Source organism: Triticum dicoccoides, chromosome 6B (genome assembly GCF_002162155.2).
Source record: "Triticum dicoccoides isolate Atlit2015 ecotype Zavitan chromosome 6B, WEW_v2.0, whole genome shotgun sequence".
Taxonomy (NCBI): domain Eukaryota; kingdom Viridiplantae; phylum Streptophyta; class Magnoliopsida; order Poales; family Poaceae; genus Triticum; species Triticum dicoccoides.
Window position 1 is genome coordinate 269,797,050 of NC_041391.1, and position 6,970 is coordinate 269,804,019.

The following is a 6,970-nucleotide window of genomic DNA, read 5'->3' on the forward strand; positions in this document are numbered from 1 at the left end:
ATATGTGGTGGACACTCCGAAAGAAACCAATGGTGATGAGGCAACGGAGGATAACCCCTCAGGGAAGAAAACAAAGCATGGGTGTCGTCGACGCCGCTCCAAGCCCCGCCATAGCAATACCGGCACAGGAGACGAAAACAATTCGGATGCTGCCGAAGATGAGTACAACCCTGAGCAGCCCGCCTTCGAGCAGGACGAGCAGGAAGACGGGCAGGTCAGCCCAGACGAACAGGCGACGGATGGATATCCGGAGGAGGACAATTACATGCCCCCCTCCGAAGACGAGATTAGCCTCGACGATGATGAGTTCGGCGTACCTGAGGACCCCGTGGAGCAGGAGCGCTTCAAGCTGATCAAGACCGCTCACAGACAGATGGACCAAAGTCCTGGCAGCTGAGGAATACAGACTCAAGCATCGCACGGCTGACCGGCCACCCCGTGGCCGGGATAAAATGACATATCAGCCCGAATACCAGCCCGCGCCCCCACGCCAATACACTATGGCCCGGGGCAATAGGCAAGACCTGCAAGATATACTGGAAAACAAAGCAGGACAGCCAAGATCGATCTACGGATCGCGAGGGCGCGCCCAAACACGCGACGATGATCTTCACGCCGGATACACTATCAACAAATCTGGCCGGGCCGAATACAGCCACCCAGACGCATTCGAACTGCGTAGCCACATAGCCCGGCATAGAGGCACCGCACACCCCCTCTGCTTCACTGTCGAAGTGATGGATCATGAATTCCCAGAAGGGTTCAAACCCGTAAACTTCGAATCATACGATGGCACAACAGACCCCGCAGTATGGATCAAAGATTTCCTTCTCCACATTCACATGGCCCGCAGAGATGATCTACACGCCATCAAGTATCTTCCCCTTAAGCTCAAAGGACTCGCCCGACACTGGCTAAACAGCCTGCCCGCAAATTCCATTGGCAGTTGGGAAAACCTAGAAGACGCGTTTCTCGACAACTTCCAGGGCACATACGTGCGCCCACCAGACGCCGATGACCTGAGCCACATTACTCAACAACCTGGAGAGTCAGCCAGGAAATTCTGGACTTAATTCCTAACTAAAAAGAACCAAATAGTCGATTGTCCAGACGCCGAAGCCCTGGCAACCTTTAAGCATCATATCAGTGACGAGTGACTCGCCTGACACCTCGGCCAGGAAAAACCCAAGTCCATGGCAGCACTCACGACACTAATGACCCGCTTTTGCATGGGCGAGGACAGCTGGTTGGCTCATAGTAGCACCACGCCACATTCCAACACCTCAGATGTCCGTGACAATAACGGCAAGCCACGGTGCAACAGACATAAGCAACGGAACAACGACGACAATGCTGAAGACACGGTAGTCAACATCGGATTCAGCGGATCCAAATCCGGTCAGCGGAAAAAGCCGTTCAAAAGAAACAATCAGGGACCGTCCAGTCTGGACCGCATACTGGAACACTCGTGCCAAATTCATGGCACCCTGGACAAACCAGCAAACCACACTAATAGAGACTACTGGGTGTTCATACAGGTCGGTAAAATAAACGCCGAAAAAAGGACAAGGGGCTACACAGTGACAATGACGAGGAGCCCGGCGTCCGAACATGGGGGGACAGAAGAAATTTCCTCCCCAGGTGAAAACGGTCAACATGATCTACGCCACCCACATTCCCAAGCGGGAACGAAAGCGAGCACTACGGGATGTCTATGCGATGGAGCCAGTCGCCCCCAAATTCAACCCATGGTCAGCTTGTCCGATCACCTTTGATCATAGGGACCACCCTACCAGCATCCGTCACGGCGGCTCAGCCGCATTGGTCCTAGACCCAATCATCGACGGATTCCACCTCACACGAGTCCTTATGGACGGCGGCAGCAGCCTGAACCTGCCTTATCGGGACACAGTGCGCAAAATGGGCATCGACCCTTCAAGGATCAAGCCCACCAAAACCACCTTTAAAGGTGTAATTCCTGGAGTAGAGGCCCGTTGCACGGGCTCTATAACATTGGAAGTGGTCTTCGGATCTCCGTATAACTTCCGAAGCGAAGAGTTAATCTTTGATATCGTCCCTTTCCGTAGTGGTTACCTCACACTGCTTGGATGAACCGCATTCGCTAGATTCAATGCGGTACCACACTATGCATACCTCAAGCTCAAGATGCCAGGACCGCGCGGGGTCATAACAGTAAACGGAAACATGGACTGCTCTCTCCGAACAGAAGAGCATACTGCAGCCCTCGCGGCGGAAGTACAATGCGGCCTCCTCCAACAAACCACCAATCCGGCGACGACAACCTCGAGCACCGTCAAGCGAGTCCGGAGCACCCCGCAACAGGATCACCAGGCATGCCAAGAGCGTGACTAGCAGTCCGGCCTCCGCTCAAGACCCATCAAACCAGCATTCATGCCACGCGTACACAATTACGCACTCAAAATACCATGGGCATATGCGGGGGCGCAGCAGTGACTCAGACAACAGTGCGGTATCACCGCAACATACCTTCATAACCCTCCCTTTTTATCTTTCAGTACACTGCTTTAGGGCAGCCTCTTCAGAAGAGCCGGATAGTCGGACTTACACAGGAGAGAAAACCAAGGAGGCAACAGGCTTTGCGCACAAATGGAAATACCCTGGTGGAATCTGTTCATGATCGTTATACCTGTTTTATATACCTACATGCAGCCCGCCCTTGGATAGGACATGTTAAATAGTCCTATTTACTTCTGCTTAAACGCACCCATTGTAAACATACACTTAAATGTATTATTCATCAATGGGAGATAATATATAGCGTTAGCTTATTGTTCCTATTTGAGCATTTTTCTTACAAATGTTTATTTAATATTGCACCCGTACACCTTGGTACGACCAGTTTGCTAGGGGCTTCTTATGGCGCCTCATAATACGACAAAACAAGTCCAAACACTTTCAATAGTACCGCACCCCGAACTTATAGCACTATATGCATCAGCTCCGAATCATGTCTTGGGTCAATAGTTGGGTTTGCCCGGCTCCCTTGTTTTGGTACCTTACGTTCCATTATATCGACTAAGGTAGCGTAGGGAGAACTACTGCGATTATGTCCCAGTTCTTCCGGACGAGCACCTCAGTAGAGAAAGCTGAAAACTGACCGGCATGATGCGGCGACAGTTGGTCGCTGTTTGAGAGGTCTTAAAATTCTTAAAGATTTTTTCCGCTTTAGGCGAGGAATCAGCTTCGTCCGATTTAGGCATATATAGCACCCCCAATTTGTCTTTCCGAATTCTAGGGGCTTCGCCGAAATTTAAAATTATAGACTTCTATGGCTAAGTGAAAGTTATAAAGCCACATAGTCCGATTGCCTTGTTCGCTGCGCCGGATACCTCCTTAAGGGACCAAAAATTTGGATAAAGAGTGTCCGGGTTTTCTCAGAAACACCCCGGTACTAGTTACGTGGGGGCGGAAGCCGACGACTGGCCTACTTTCAGAATTCTATAAACAGCCGCACAGAAGGTAATATTTTAAATCAAAAAGTGCTACATAGCGCAAGTAACTTCGTCTTTATATTACAACAACAACAGAAATACATCTACTCAAGGATCGTGTCCTTTGTACACTCATCGGCCACGCGACGAGCGCCCTTCATAACGCCATCATAATATTTCTCAGGGCAGCGATGCGCCTTGCCTTCCGGCGGCCCGTCCTTCACCAGCTTCTCCGCATCCAGCTTGCCCCAGTGCACCTTCGCACGGGCAAAGGCCCGGCGGGCACCCTCAATGCAAACAGACCGCTTGATCACCTCCAGCCGTGGACAAGCATTTACCATCCGCTTTATCAGGCCGAAGTAGCCGGCAGGCAAGGGCTCACCAGGCCACATCCGGACTATGAAATTTTTCATAGCCACTTCGGCCGCCCTGTGGAGTTCAACCAACTTCTTCAGCTGGTCACTCAGAGGCACCGGGTGTTCGGCTCCAGCATACTAGGACCAGAACAGCTTCTCCGTTGAGCTCCCCTCCTCGGCATGGTAGAACTCCGCTGCGTTCGATATGCTGCATGGCAGATCTGCGAATGCCCCTGGAGAGCTTTGAATCCGGGTAAGTAAAAGAAATGTCTCCTCCACATGCTTGCTTTGCATAAAGAATGTCTTACCTGCCGCTATCTTCTTGGCCACCTGGATTTCCTGCTGTGCCTTTTCGGCTTTGGCCTTGGTGTCTTTCACACTCGCAAGGGCCTTCGCAAGCTCAGTCTCTTTCATCTTAAGATCATGCTCCAAGGACTCAAACTTTCTGCCGAGCTCCTGGAGCTCTTGCTATACCTCGCCCACTCTAGCATCTTGCTTCTCGCGCTCCTTGCGCTCCAGATCCGCCTTGTCCTCGGCCTCGGACAACGCTTTCTTCAGAGACGCCACTTCGGTGGTGGCCCCTGTTACAAAAAGTCACGACGCTTTGTCGTTAGAATAACCAATTTTGTCTATCCTTCATTATATGCGAACGGGGTATCACTCACCTTTGTTCTCTTTGAGCTGCCTCTTCGTGAGGCCGAGCTCTCCCTGCACCTACTCCAGGTCCCGTTAGTCCGGCGACCTCGGCTGTGCGGACAGCAGCGGCAAGCAGCACAGCCTGCTTATTCACATGCATACTTACTATTAGACTCCTGTGGATTATAATTGACCCTCCGTTTGGCTTTTCTTTCCGAACACCAAACAGAGTATCAGGGGCTACTACCTATCGGGTGGTAATTTCACACATTTTTATTACTTACCTCAAAGCCCGTCAAGAGGCTGGTGCAGGCTTCGGTCAGTCCGCTCTTGGTAGACAAAACCTTCTGAATCACCACACTCATAAGAGTACAGTGCTCTTCATCCATGGAAGCGCCGCGAAGCGCTTCCAGCAGACTATCCGATGCCTCTGACGTAACAGAAGTCATCGGCACGGACGGCTCACCCTCTCTAGCGAGGGGCCACCTGCCCGAATCCGGAACCATCGAAGGTTCCGGCATAGTATCCGGATGAGAGCCGGGCTTGTTACGGCTCTCATCGGCACGATCCGCGGGGATCCTGTACCCGGTGTGCCCAGTGTCTGGAATTCTGCTTTGGGGCGTCTCCAGAGTCGCCTCCCCCTGCTCTGGGAGCCTTTGGGAGAACACCTCCGTGTCCTCCGCAGGCCGAGGAGTAGTGGCCGTCGGGAGCGAGTTCATCGCTGAATCACTCAAGGACCCATCCGAAGACGATACATTGGGATGGACCCTGGCCGGACTGCATATATGTTCGGCGTTATAACAAGACTACGAAGCAAAGTCGCACTAAAGTACAATAGAGTGCGGATACTTACGATCGTGCTAGGGGCTTCCCCCTGGGCAGCCACTCCTCCTCGCTATAGGCGGCCGTGGTGGAGTAGTCCGGAAGGGACGCCTTTCCCTTCTTGGACGTCCTACCCTCCCCCTCCGGGGTGGCTTTCCTCTTCTTCTCCTCCCCAGTGCAGGGAGGCAGAATTTCTTCGTGTTTCCCCCCGCTTCCGCAGGAAGAATCTGCCTTGTCGTCTTCGGACGACGAGGGTATGACGGCCTTGCGCCGGGGGCCTTTCCCGGACCCCTGGTCCGCCTCCTTAGGCCCCCCATCCTCTCCGGATGGGACGGCCCTTTCCTCTTCTTCCTCCCCTTCGGGGGAGGAGTGTGCCTCGTCGTCTTCGGACGAGGCTTCCGGTACGACCTTACGCCGGAGACCCTTCCTGGTCCCCGGGACATTCTTTTCCGGCGCCTTGTAGGGCGCCGGGACTAGCATCTCCGTTAGGAGAGCATCGGCTGGACCTTCTGGCAGTGGAGCTAGACAGTCGATCCGCTCCGCTGTCTCCACATAATCCTGGTCAAATATGCACAATGACTTAAGACTCCCCCAAGAATATATTGGGAAAAACTAAATCCGAAGGTAGTCAGAAAACTCACTGGACGGGGGGGGGAGACATGAAGTCCACGGTCCTCGGATGTGGGAGGAGGTACTTCGGAGGCCTTGAATAGCGCCTTCCATGCGTCTTTCAGCGTCTTGCCGTAGAGCTTTTGAAGTGTCTGGTGTTCGGCCAGGATGAACTCCCACAGTTTAAATACCCGTCTTTGGCACAGAAGAATCCGACGGACAAACATGACCTGGACCACGTTGACAAGCTTGATGTTCTTGCCCTTCATATTCTTGATGCAGTTCTGGAGTCCGGTCAGCTCTGCAGGTTCGCCCCAGGCCAGACCCTTCCTTTCCCAGGAGGTGAGCCGCATGGGGGTTCGAGATCTGAATTCGGGGGCCGCCGCCCAGTTGGCGTCACGCGGTTCGGTGATGTAGAACCACCCCAATTGCCACCCTTTCACGGTCTCCGTGAAGGAGCCGTCAAGCCAGGTGACGTTAGGCATCTTGCCCACCATGGCCCCTCCGCACTCTGCTTGCTGGCCGCTCACGATCTTCGGCTTCACGCAGAAGATTTGTAGCCACAAGCCAAAGTGAGGCTTGATGCGGAGGAAGGCCTTGCACACGACGATAAACACTGAGATGTTGAGGACGAAATTCGGGGCTGGATCATGGAAATCTAGCCCGTAATAGAACATGAGCCAGCGGACGAAGGGATGAAGTGGAAACCCCAGTCCACGGACAAAGTGGGCGAGGAACACGACCCTCTCGTGGGGTTCCGGGGTTGGAATGACCTGCCCTTCGTCCGGTAGCCGGTGCACGATGTCTGCGGCCAATTATCCGGCCGCCCGAAGATTCGCGATATGCTTCTCCTTCATGGTGGAAGCCACCCACTTGCCTCCTGCTCCGGACAAGTTTAGTTGTGCGGAGAAGGCTTGGATTAGGGTGCTGGAGCTCGAGGAGGCAAGGACGAGTAAGGAAGGAAGAAGGCGTGGGTGAAAATGGGGAACCCTTATCCCTTTATAGAGGAGACAAAAGTGGTGTGCCTCCCCACTTGCCCGTTGAGAATCGCTTACTTCCCAAGCGCCACGATTG